Raw genomic sequence first — 13,965 nt, 5'->3', positions numbered from 1 at the left:
TAAGCCCAAATTATCCATGGGTGCCAATAAATATTTGATAACTGATTACTTGTTCAATTGCACTTAGCTAGTAAGTGTCCCTGCAGAAGGAAGTGACAAGCCACTCCAGTAGTCTTGCCTTGGAAATCCCATGGACAGAGGAGCCTGGCAGGCTACAGTCCATGGGGTCACAAGAGTCAGACACAACTTAGTGACTAAACCACTACCACTAGTAAGTATCCTGACCCAAAGCCCACATTTTATTTTACGATACTGTTCTCTCTTCTTTGGTTCAAGGAGGGAAACTCCATACCCAAACAACCAAGAAGCATAGCTGAATTGACCCATGGTGTTTACAACCTAAATCAATTTCCTAATGATCACTTGCAATTTATGTTGCATATACGAAACATTTGAATGTTAAGAGGCATGGCTTATGTTCTGGTTTAACCTACTTAAGTGAAATTCAGATTCTTTGTCCATGAAATAGAACGTAACAATTGGCATTAATTTAGGAAAACAGTAGGAGGAGCTCCTTTCTTTTAAATGAAGTAAAGGTGTTTAATCTGTATTAACTTTAAAGTTAATAACCTCAAAGCACCAAAACTACAAGTAGTATATCAAAAGATCATAGAAAATTCTACATAAATAATTGCTTTTTATTTTTTAAAGGAAATCACAATTATTTCTAAATTCAGGAATGACATAAAAGAAATAACGTAAAGTTGAACTAAGAATATTTGAGGAAAGGTATGACTTCCATACTACTAAATATGAAAAAATAAGATAGATAAATGCTTAGAAAAATTAAAATACTAAACAAGATGTAAAAGGATATGAATAAGCCAAACCAAAGTAAAAAATAAGGATTACCTAGAAAATAAGCTACCTGGCTCTGGTAATTAATTGAAGAAATGTTGCTCCAACTGTTAAAGATTCCTCATACTGTAAACTATTTTGAAATACATAGCCTAACGAAGTTAATTCTAATAATAGTTTGTAAATGAACATAATGACCAGATTACATTTTCTTAATTAATATTATGAGGCAAATTTTAAAAAATACCCCCAAATAAAACTAATACCTAAGACAAAACTTATGGTTTAGACTTAGTTCAATTAATTCTTTAGTTCCTATGACTGGAAAAGAGCATAGTAATGGTATCCATTTTATTCAACCATTGTATGGATTAGGTGAAATAATCCATGTAAATTTTTTAGTGAGAAATAAACTGTGGTTGGTTAGGGCACTGAAATTTGGAGTTTGTCCAGCAGTTAACCTAACGTGACTAATTAAGTACCAATGTTTTGTTTACCTGCCTGGAGCAAACAAGCTGAATTGCTACACTTTAACTAATGACCACAGACCTCAAGTGGGCCCTTGATGCTATCTAGAAACAAATGACATTTGTCTAACATTTGTCTATTTCTTTCATACTCCTAATCTCTTCGATGTCAGTTTTATAACTTCTGTCTTCTCACACCTTTCCCTCCGCCCCCACCCAGCATCCTTGCTCTCAGTCCATGACATTATTTCTGAGTCACTGAGAAAAAAAAATGACTATTACAGGCTCCCACAGCAACCACATTTGCCCACCAGCCAGCATCTCTCCTTATATGTTATCTTCTCCCTCCTCTTCTATTAAATGGAGAGATACCCTCATTGCTCCTAGGGCTTTCCAGGTGGCTCAGTGGTAAAGAATCTGCCTGCCAATGCAGGAACCACAGGAGATGAGGGTTTAATCCTTGGGTCAGGAAGATCCTCTGGAGTAGGAAACTGTAGTCCACTTTGGTATTCTTGCCTGGAAAATCACATGAACAGAAGAGCCTGGCGGGTTACAGTCCGTGGGGTGGTAAAGAGTTGGACACGACTGAGTGAGCATACAAGCACATTCCTTGCTCCAAGGAGCATTTTGGTGCAAGGTAACCTCTCTCACAAGGGCTTCTCTTATGGCTCAGCTGGTAAAGAATCCACCTGCAATGCAGGAGACCTGGGTTCAACCCTGGGTTGGGAAGATCCCCTAGAGAAGGGAAAGGCTGTCCACTCCCGTATTCTGGCCTGGAGAATTCCATGGACTCTATAGTCCATGGGGTCTCAAAGAGTCGGACATGACTGAGTGACTTTCACTCAACCTCTCTCAAGCCTGGAATTCTGCAATAGACTTTTAACTGGTCTCCTTACTTCCAGTCTGAGCAGATCCATCACCCCCAAGGTTTCCACAGGCCCATTTGTGATCCATCCTTCATAACCCCTCCCACTTCTCCCTTCCCCCACAATCAGACAACCACAAATCTGCTTTCTGTGACTTTAGTTTGCACAAATATAAGCTTTTGACTGGTGAAAGTATTACTGATTGTAAGTTTGGTGATTCCACTTTTATGAAAGTCAAAAAATAATGAAGTAAAGCAAAGAAAGAATTGAAATGGAAGCATTCTGTGACAAATATGAGAAAAACTTACTATCCAGAATACTTTTAAGATTAATAAAAAGGATTTTATTTTGGCTTATATGATAATAAGGAACAGAGATATGTTCCAGTTAGCTTTAGAAAAAAGGTACATTTATACCCCAAAAAAGGGATATAATGAACTGGATCTAAGCTGGACGGTTAGTGAAAACAGGTAACCTGAAGGATTGACTCTTGTTTTTCTCTCATGGGCCAAATGATTGTTCCCTGAGTGACCTGTTGCTTTAAGAGCATCTCCTGTGTTTTCTCTTTACCAATTGCCTTTCTCTGCTAATTTTAGTTTCTGTTCCCTCATAATTTCAGCTTGTCATGGCTTCTGACTCCAGGTATACCCATGGCATCTTTTGGTTCAGCCATTTTTGACTTTTGCTCCTTCTAGTAAGTGTGTTGATGCTCAGTATTTCCAAAGTCAAATTTACAAGCTAGGAATGTGATTGGCCTGACTCACCTTTGGGCCTAGATCATGTAGTGTAGTAAGTTGCTGGCCAGGATATACATCAGTTACCTTTGGGTCTGAACTGACCCATCACTTGTTGTCATACAGCAGGAATCACATGGTGCAAAATATCAACAGGTGTAGAGAACAGGGCAGGCATTAGGTGGTTTCCTGTCCAATAAAGAGGGCTTCCCTGGTGGCTTAAGTGGTAAAGAATCTACCTGTAATTCGGGAGACCTGGATTTGATCCCTGTGTCAGGAAGATCCCTTGGAGAAGGACATGGCAACCCTCTCCAGTATTCTTTCCTGGGAAATCCCATGGACAGAAGAGCCTGATGGGCTCCAGTCCATGGGGTCACAAAGAATCAGACATGACTGAGCGACTAATACTTTGACTTTTTGTTCACTAAAGGGAATGGAGTGCTGGCTTCGGCAGCACATATACTAAAACTGGAACTATACAGAGAAGATTAGCATGGCCCCTGCGCAAGGATGACATGCAAATTCGTGAAGCGTTCCATATTTTTACTCAGCCATTAAAAAGAATTCATTTGAATCAGTTCTAATGAGATGGATGAAACTGGAGCCCATTATACAGAGTGAAGTAAGCCAGAAAGATACAGTATACTAACCAATACAGTATACTAACCAATACAGTTACAGACCAATACAGTATACTAACACATATATATGGAATTTATACTATATATATATATGGAGATATATATATATATGGAATTTAGAAAGATGGTAACGATAACCCTATATGCAAAACAGAAAAAGAGACACAGATGTACAGAACAGACTTTTGGACTCTGTGGGAGAAGGCGAGGGTGGGATGTTTCGAGAAAACAGCATCGAAACATGTATATTATCTAGGGTGAAACAGATCACCAGCCCAGGTTGGATGCATGAGACAAGTGCTCGGGCCTGGTGCACTGGGAAGACCCAGAGGGATCGGGCGGAGAGGGAGGGGGGATTGGGATGGGGAATACATGTAAATCCATGGCTGATTCATGTCAATGTATGAAAAAAACCACTACAATATTGTGAAGTAATTAGCCTCCAACTAATAAAAATAAATGGAAAAAAAAAACAAAGAGAATGGACAATTAAAGCCAGATGGAGCTGTGTTCAAATCCCAGTTCTATTTGCTATCTATGTGACCTCGGGTAGCTTTTGTAATGTTATCCTCTGGACCTTAGTTTTCTCATTTATAACTTGGGGATGATAACTGCTTTGTAGGATTTTTGTAAGAAATAATATGTGTAAAGAACAACATAGTATCTAACACACCATAGATCTTTTTGTTAATGGTAGCTATTTTATCTTATTTAAAATTATCATTTATTTTATTATTATTTAACAGATTAATAATGACCTCAAGAAAAATAATATACCTCTTTGATTTGGCAAATATCAAAAGAGAGCTTACACAAGGGGAAAACCAAATAGTTAGCTAACATTGAAGGAAATGCTCTGCTCACTGTGAATTTTAAAAATGCTTTTAAAAATAGCTATAAGAGGGACTTCCTTGGTGGTCCAGTACTTAAAACTCCAAGCTCCCAATGCAGAGGGCCTGAGTTTGATCCCTGGTCAGTGAACTAGATCCCACGTGCCACAACTCAGAGCCTGCATGTCGCAACTAAGACCTGGCACAACCAAATAATAAATATAAAAAATAGCTCTGAGATATATTTAACATCTGTTAAACTTGCTAAAATAAAATTATATATTCCAATATTGTTGGAGCAATGAAGGAAGAGTACATTTATATTTGGTAGGTGGTCGTATTTGGTATGTACATGCATGCTTATTCAGTGTTTCTCTTTGCTACCCTAGACTGTAGCCCACCAGGCTTTTCTGTCCATGGGATTCTCCAGGCAAGAATATTGGAGTGGGTTGCCATGCCCTCTTCTAGGGGATCTACCTGACTCAGGGATCGAACGCGAATCTACTGTGTCTCCTGCATTGCGAGTGGATATTTTTTACCGCTAGGCCACCAGGGAAGCCCGGGTGGCATTATATAGATTAGCCTAATTATTCCAAGTAACACTCTCACAAAACATACCCTTCAATTTATAGTCCCTTTTTGGGGAAATATCAATACTTCCCAAAGAAGTCATTGAAAGGAAAACTTTGTGCAAAATGTTTATAGCTCTCTTTTTAATTCAGAGTCTTTCATTATTTTAGAACTGAAAGAGACCTAGGAGATTATTTTTCCTCTAGGGCTGCATATTAGAATCATTTAGGAGCTTTAAAAAATACTCATTTTCCCATGCCCAGAGATGAAGAGTTAATTGTCCTGGAATATGGGTTGAGCCTGAGTGTGGCTTAAAAGCTCCTCAGGTGATTCTAACGTGTAGCAAGGATGGAGAACCACTCTTCCAGTCAACTCCATTAGGGGAACTATGACAGAACAGAGCCAGGGGTTGGTTAAAAGGCCATCTCTGAAGGGAACACATATATAGATGTGGTAGAAGACCTGAGTTGAAAATGGAGATGCTCTTAATTCTTAGTTTCTAACTTCTATTCTTGGTGAATAACTGGAAATAGCCATGTGGCCAACACCTAGAGACTTGGTAACAAGTTATGGTGGAATAGTACAAGGCATTCACTAATTGTTATAGAAAGGTTGTTTAGTTACTCAGTCACGTCTGACTCTTTGTGACCCCATGGACTGTAGCCCACCAGGCTCCTCTGTCCTTGGAATTCTCCAGGCAAGAATACTGGAGTGGGTAGCCATTCCCATCTCCAGGGTATCTTCCTGACCTAGGGATCAAATGTGGGCCTCCTGCATTGCAGGTGAATTCCTTACCATCTGAACCACCAGGGAAGCCCCTATAGACAAAATTGAATGTAGTGTTTATATTTGATGGATTATACTACCCTATGGACTGTAGCCCATCCGGCTTTTCTGTCCATGGGATTCTCCAGGCAAGAATACTGGAGGGGGTTGACTTGCCCTCTTCCAGGGGATCTTCCTGGCCCAGGGATTGAACCCGAATCTCCTGTGTCTCCTGCATTGCGAGTGAATTTGTAGACATCTGTAGACAAAGTAGAATGTAGTGTTTATAGTTGATGAGAAATAGGTGTGATAGTGGTGTATCCGTTGCTGCCTCATTGAGAGAGTCCCAACCAGGACTGCTGATTTCCCTCTTTGGAGAGTCACAGGTCTTCCTTCATGTTCTCCCCTGACCAGGTGGTCAAGTCTCCCATCTCTCTTGAGGGGAGAGGGGTTATCAATATCCAGGACTGCTGAAGGTGGGCTGTCCATACTGAACAGTAACAAATCAGAAGAATCCATTTTTAAACCTTGTAGTGAAATACACCTAGCATAAAACTTACCACCTTAACCGTTTTGAGGTGAACAGTTCAGTGGCATTAAGTACATTCACATTGTTGTGCAGCCTTCACTGCCATCCAACTCCAGAACTTTTTCATCGTGTTCAACTGAAACTTTCTACCCTTTAAATAATAACTCCCCATTTCCCCCACTCCATCACCCAAGTCTGTCAACTACTATTCTACCTTGAATTTGACCTCAGCAACACATATAGATAGGATCATACAACATGTGTCTATTGTGACTGGCTTCCGTCACTTAAGGGCTTCCCTGATAGCTCAGTTAGTAAAGAATCTGCCTGCAGTGCAGGAGACCCTAGATCGATTCCTGGGTCCAGAAGATCCACTGGAGAAGGGATAGGCTACCCACTCCAGCGTTCTTGGGCTTCCTTTGTGGCTCAGCTGGTAAAGAATCCTTCTGCAATGTGGGAGACCTGGGTTCAATCCCTGGGTTGGGAAGATCCCTTGGAGAAGGGAAAGGCTACCCACTCCAGTATCCTGGCCTGGAGAATTTCATGGACTATATAGTCCATGGGGTCGCAAAGAGTCAGACACAATTGAGCGACTTTCACTTTCACTCACTCCACTTAATGTCTCCAAAGTTAGAATTCATTTTTAAGGAAAAATATTCCATCTTTATGTCCACTTCCTTGCTCTTTCCAGCAAAGGTCCATTTCATTCCAGGTTGAGGATCACCCCATCCCTTCTGTTGGTCCTTGCTTTCCTGTTCTATTAGCTACCCTGTCTTTCCCCTCTTCTTTTTCCTAGGTTCATTCTTACCTAGTGAGCAAGACAGGAAAAGCTAGCTCTGTAAGCTTGTATTTGAAACTAAGTCTGAAGCGTGTTTTGTTTTGCATCTTTGTTTCAGCTTCAGTGTAGACTTGGGAAGGCAAGGGGTCTCTTAGGGTATGAAAGGAAATAAGGAAACATAGAACATAGTTAACACTTGGAGACATATGCCTGCCTCAAATATAAAAGTGGTACCTAGTGTATTAAAATTTTGAGGAAGTTATAGAATTTGTCAAAATTGGTTTGTTTTGATCATAAGAGACTATTGTGTGCTGTTTGACATATGAACTCTGGATCTGGATTATCTGAATTTGAATCCTAGCTTTAACACATTTCAGTTGTGTGCCCAGAGAACTTACTGAACTTCTCTGTACCTAGTTTTTCCTTATCAGTGAAAAGGTATTATAATAATAGTACCTACCTTGTAGACTGTTGTCAGGAAAAAAGTTAATACGTATAAAGCAATTTTTAGTACCACCTGGCAAAGAAGCCGTAAGTGTTAGATAGCAATACTTTTTGGCCAGTGTTTTGATGCTCTGTTATCTATCACACCAAAATGAGTTGGTGATGGACAGGGAGGCCTGGCATGCTGCTATTCATGGGGTCGCAAAGAGTCGGACACGACTGAGCGACTGAAGTGAACTGAACTGGTATAAGGAAAATAGATTTTAAAATTCAAGATAACATTATTCATACTAGCTCCAAACTGGACACAATGCAAATTTGATTTGTTAATGAACAGATAAGCAAAATATGGTGTATCTTTTTAAAAATTCATTTATTTTATTAAAAAAATTTTTTTTCGGCTGGTCTGGGTCTTCTTTTCTGCTTGCAGGCTTTTTCTAGTAGCAAGCGGGCTACTCTTTAGTTGTGGTGCTCAGGCTTTCATTGTGGTGGTTTCTCTTGTTGCTTAGCACAGGCTCTAGAATGCGCAGGCTTCAGTTGTAGCGTGCAGGCTTGGTAGTGTGGCTCAGGCTCAGGGGCTGTGGTGCACGGGCTTAGTTGCTCCATGGTATGTGGAATCTCCCCAGACCACTCATCAAACATGTGTCTCCTGCATTGGCAGGTAGATTCTTAACCATTGGACCACCAGGGAAGCCCAACGTGGTGTATCTTTTATCACAGTACTTCTCAGCATAAAAAATAGTAAGCTGCCGAATCATGCCACAACATAGCTGAATCTCAAAAACATTTGGCTAGGTTTAAAAAAAACAGACCCAAAAGACTGCTACTGCTGCTGCTGCCGCCAAGTCACTTCAGTCTGACTCTGTGCGACCCCTTAGATGGCAGCCCACCAGGTTCCGCCATCCCTGGGATTCTCCAGGCAAGAACACTGGAGTGGGTTGCCATTTCCTTCTCTAATGTGTGAAAGTGAAAAGGGAAAGTGAAGTTGCTCAGTTGTGTCCAACTCTTCGAGACCCCATGGACTGCAGCCTCTTCTCGAGCCCACCAGGCTCCTCTGCCCATGGGATTTTCCAGGCAAGAGTACTGGAGTGGGTTTTCATTGCCTTCTCCACCCAAAAAACTACATATTATATAATTCCATTTGTATGAAATTCTGGAAAAGGCTAAACTATAAGGACAGAAAGGTCACTGGTTGCCTAGGTTGTGGAAGGGACCACAGGCTGGCTGCAAACTGACATGAAGGAACTTTTCTGATGAAGTATTTTAAAACCGAATTTTGGTAATGGTTGTGCAACTATATAAGTTTACTAAAACTTATTGAATTTTACTGTTAAAATCAGTAAGTTTTATGGTATGCAAATTACACTTCCATAAGAATGTTACAGAAGAATTCAAGATAAATTGAAACCAGAGATTCATATCTGTTGCTCTCTAGTCTGTTTCTCACTTTAAAAAAAATCTTTTTTTGGTAAGAATAACATATGTTGATTGCTAGGAAGTGATTCTCATGCATCAGTCATGTTTCAGCACGTTTGCAAGCAAGCCTCCGGCTTCCCTTGGTTCCAAGCTGTCTTTTCAGGGATGTTTGAAGGTAGAGAAAGTGTCTTCCTCTGTGGCAAAGACAAGCATGGCCCCTCTCCATGTACAGTAAAGAAAATGTCTGCCTCTGGAGCAAAGAGTGGGCATACTTACTGCTTATAACATACTTGGGTTCCCTAAGCTCAAAGTTCCACTCTCATGATGCAACCCAGTGTGCGTGCAGGTGTTACCTGGCCCTCTTCATGTTGCCCTGTGAGAATGGGGGGCGTGGGGTGGTCAAACCAGTAAAGAATGTGCTGACTCTGGCTTTTAATTTCTGTGAGTAATCAGTTCAGTTCAGTTCAGTCGCTCAGTTGTGTCCAACTCTTTGCAACGCCATGGACTGTAGCACGCCATGCTTCCCTGTCCATCACCAATTCCTGGAGTTCACTCAGACTCATGGTCATTGAGTCGATAATGCCATCCAACCATCTCCCGCTCTGTCATCCCCTTCTCCTCCTGCCCTCAATCTTTCCCAGTATCAGGGTCTTTTCAAATGAGTCAGTTCGTCATATCAGGTGGCCAAAGTATTGGAGCTTCAACTTCAGCATCAGTCCTTCCAATGAATATTCAGGACTGATTTCCTTTAGGATGAACTGGTTGGATCTCCTTGCAGTCCAAGAGACTCTCAAGAGTCTTCTCCAGCACCATAGTTCAAAAGCATCAATTCTAATAAAGTTCTTTAATTCTGACCAGGAGTCCCCTGTCTTGTTACATCAGTGAAACTGTAGCAGGTTAGTTTGTTAGCTTATAAGCAGGGTAAAATTGCTGACCTTTCTGTTTTTTGTGTGTGTATGGGAAAATATACATAGCATAAAGTTTACCATTTTAACCATTTTTAAGTGTGCAGTTTGGTGACATTAAGCACATTTACATTGTTGTGCAACCATCAGCACCATTCATCTTCACAACTTTTTCACCATTCCATATTGAAACTGCCCATTAAACATTAACTCCTCATTCCCCTTCCCCCAAGCCAGTAGTAACCACTATTCTACTTTCTGTCTCTATTTAACTACCCAGTGAACCTCACATAAGTGGAGTCATACAATATTTGTCCTTTAGTGTCTGACTTATTTCACTTAGCATGATGTCTTCAAGGTTCCTCCATGTTGTGAGCTTGAATCAGGATCTTATTCCTTTTTAGGCTGAGTAATATTTATTGTATGCCTTCACAATTCTTGACACTAATTATTTAAAAAATACAGAAGAAGAGGGTTTGGATAAGCAGGATGAAGGTTCTTGTGATGGGGGAGGGAATTAAGGAGAGGGAACTAGGGCAACTGGTAAAGAATAGAAATTAATTCCATTTCTACAGCCACAAGTACAGCATTCCACAGAAAACCAAGACCACTGAGTTATGTGTTTGCTTCCTGGTGGCCTGGAGTTTAGTCTGGGGGACAGGACAGTAGAGAGGGGTCTGAGCAGGAGGTGGGGATTTATCCCAACAGCTCCTCTGCCAGTGCTTCACATCACAGGATTGATCCTTTTCAGGATCAGCTGTCAGCCCCAGCAATTCTTCCCCAGATGGGAGGCTAGAAGCAATTCTAGCCTGGATGGGAGCTCACATGGGCCCCTCATAGTCCGTGGGTCCTGAGATAACATGTTGACAGCATTGGCTTAATTTGGCTATTGCCCAGATACAGGCAAAATTAGAATTAGATCTAATTTTAGATCTAGATCTAGTTCATCTACTTTAGATCAAGCTCATTTCATAACTAGATGATATCTAGCTTCTGATAAGAACCGTCGGTCCCCTCCTCTAGTCCTTTTTAACCATCTCCTCTCCCCTCTCTTCTCACCACTCTTCACAAGAAAACCAAGACTCTGCCCTGTCACACACAGACTTAACTGATTATGTGCTGAAATGTCTTTCTGGGTCATTTTCAATATAATTGGGATTTAAATTCATAAAATGACACTCTCAGGAGAGAGCATTTCAGACGTGAATGAACAGGTAGAAGCAGAATTCTTGGAGGCAGGAGGGTTTATTTTTATTCCCTTAAAAACTGCTTCACATAGGATGTTACTAGTCAGCTTACAAAGCGGGCAAAAAAAAGAACAACTACTTTTTGGATGGATAGAAAACACCTTAGAGTTTATCTGGTTTGGTCTAGAAAACACCTTAGAGATATTCTGGTTCAACTCTATATTTTATAGGCAAGAAAATAGAGCTTCAGAGAGGGGAAATGTCTTTTCAAAGTCACTCAGTGAACAAAGGACTAGATGCCAAATGTCAATATATATATATATAAAATTTTTAATTAGGCAACTCTGAGATAGGAAGGATACAATTAGTTTATAGCTTAAAAGAGCTCACTGAATAATCTAGCTAAGCTTTGCCTTCTGTTAAAAGCATTTGTATTGGAGAAATTGCTTAGTGTTTAGAAATTCTTGACCACAGGGCCCGTGTCAGTCATTTTGCTTCCCTGTACCCCGCATGTGCTTTGCATAATAGGTGAGCAATTAGTGATATATTAGATTTTCTCCTTTACTTCCTATCTTTTATTCTTTTAAAGATATTTATTTATTTGGCTGTGCCAGATTTTAGTTGCAGCATGAGGTATCTTTAGTTGAGGCACGGGGGATCTGCTAATAGTTTCCTGACCAGCGATCAAACCTGGGCCCCCTGCATTGGCAGCATGGAGTCTTAGCCATGGGACTACCTTTTAAAGGATTCCTATCTTATAAAGGAGAAGAATTCTTTTGGTTTTGTGTTGTACAGATATAACAACCATCCACATTTTCCTTATATGCTGTGTTCATCATTTCATCTATCACATGGTACTATAGTTATTTGTAAGTAATCTTTATCTATCCAACTACACAGTGGCTACTTTGGGAACGTGAGTTAGTCACCTCTGAACCATAGCACAGTGCATGATACATTATTGGGTTTTCAATAAATGCTTTATGAATCGAACTGAATAAATATAGGTCTTTCTTTTTCCGTACTATTGATACATGGGTTTTATTTGTTAACTAAGACCCCCAGCAACTTAAATAAACTTTCTTGATTTCAGCTGGAATTTAGTTTTTGTTTGTTTTGTTTTACTTTATTTCCAAAGAATATTTTTCTTATTCCCTCATGTATGGAATAATAATTTGCTGCTGTTTCCTCTTCTACTGTAAAACAAAATTTCTAGGTGCCTAAATATAATTTGTACATTTATTTTGGCTTTCAGGGTACACTGCAGTTGGTTAAACTCATTGCTTCACACATAAAAATATTAACACCCTGGTGGCTCAGTGGTAAAGAATCTGCCTACCAGTGCAGGAGATGTATGTAGGCTTGATCTGTGAGTTGGGAAGATCCCCTGTAGGAGGAAGTGGCAACCCACTATTCTTGCCTGGAAAGTCCCATAGATAGAGAAGCCTGGTGGGTTATAGTCCATAGAGCTGCAGAAGAGTTGGACATGACTGAGCGACTAAACCACAACACAACCCTTACAGTTAGTTTGAAGAGAGGATATATCTACTTTAAAACTGCTTTCTTAAAAAACTAATTGTAATGCTGGAAGCAAATATTTTTAAATTCTTCAGACTTGTATAGTTATACACTCTTAAAAAAGTCTTTTGCATTAGATGTTTTTCTGGGAAATTTGAAATTAACAATAGGTTAACATTCCATTCAGTTTTCGAAATAATCACACATCTGAAAGGGCATCATGATTAAGTCAGATTAATTGATTATTCACCTAAAAGGGAAACAGGGCTTCCTTGGTGGCTTAGTCGGTAAAGAATGTGCCTGCAATGTAGGATACCACCTGTGCAGTGCAGTGCAGGAGACTCTGGTTCTATCCCTGAGTTGGGAAGATCCCCTGTAGAAGGAAATGGCAACCCACTCCAGTATTCTTGCCTGGAAAAGTCCCGTGTCAGAGGAGCCTGTGGGCTACAATCCATGGGGTCGCAAGAGTCAGACACAACTTAGCAACTAAACCACCACTACCATCTTTAAGGGAATTTGATTAAATCACAATTATTGATTTGTCAAAACACCACTAATTTTTTGTCTTTAGTTTTATTATGCAGTACACCACAGTAGCTATTTTATTATCTGGATATTTATATCTTGGATAAATCTGTTGTTATGCTTCCAATGCATATGCATATGCATGCGTGCATGTTCAGTCATGTCTGACTCTGCAACTCCATGGACTGTAGTCTGCCAGCCTCCCCTGGAATTCTCCAGGCAAAAATACTAGAGTAGGTTGGCATTCCCTTCTCCAGGGGATCTTCCCAACCCAGGGATTGAACCCAGGTCTCCTGCATTGCAGGCAGATTCTTTACTGTCTGAGCCACCAGGGAAACCCAAAATATGTTGTTAGAAAAGGCTAAATCCATATGGTGCTAGAGCAGAAACTCCGCTTCTCCAGAGGCTTGCTTGGCTCTAGCTTATACTTCTTTTGCCAAATCTTGTTGTACATTTGTTTAAAACTGACTATTTGATTTTCACTGGGATTCTTAGTGTCAGTGAATAAATGATATTTTAGTTTTTCCACAAGCGTGTGTGGACTTCTGTCATTTTGCCTTCTTAACAGGGATTAAAGTTCAGTAAATATTTTAATGTGTTGATATATGTAGCCAGCAAATCTTGACCTAATAGTTGTGTGTCATATGGGAACTATAACTAAGACTCTTTGGTAAAAGTTCTTACTTCTAATGGACATTATTGGCATACTCTATCTAAGATGTATCTATACACACACACACACACAGAGTTAAATGGTTGTAAGGCAGTATGGTATGATATATATAGGAGGCTGGACTCTATGTAGAGCAGACCTGGGTTTGAATTTCTGTCACATTCTAGTTGTGTTACTTCAAGAATATTAATCTCTCTAAATCATAATCCATGAAGTGTTTTTATGTTATGATTAAATAAAATATTATAAAGCAGTTAATACTTGGCATATAGCAAATGCTTATTAAATAAATATTAGCTGGTATTATGGATATTTATCT

At 40.0% G+C, this 13,965-nt stretch overlaps 1 non-coding gene across 1 annotated transcript; it reads left to right on the top strand.

Annotated features, from left to right (window-relative positions):
• The first annotated feature begins 3,303 nt into the window (after positions 1-3,303).
• Positions 3,304-3,410, top strand: LOC122685129. Its single transcript, XR_006338293.1, has one exon. It is a non-coding gene; the product is annotated as a U6 spliceosomal RNA (small nuclear RNA).
• Positions 3,411-13,965: the final 10,555 nt, after the last annotated feature.

This window comes from Cervus elaphus, chromosome 27, assembly GCF_910594005.1.
Source record: "Cervus elaphus chromosome 27, mCerEla1.1, whole genome shotgun sequence".
NCBI lineage: Eukaryota > Metazoa > Chordata > Mammalia > Artiodactyla > Cervidae > Cervus > Cervus elaphus.
Note: the sequence above shows the minus strand (reverse complement) of the source record. Positions and strands in the feature narration are given on the sequence as shown.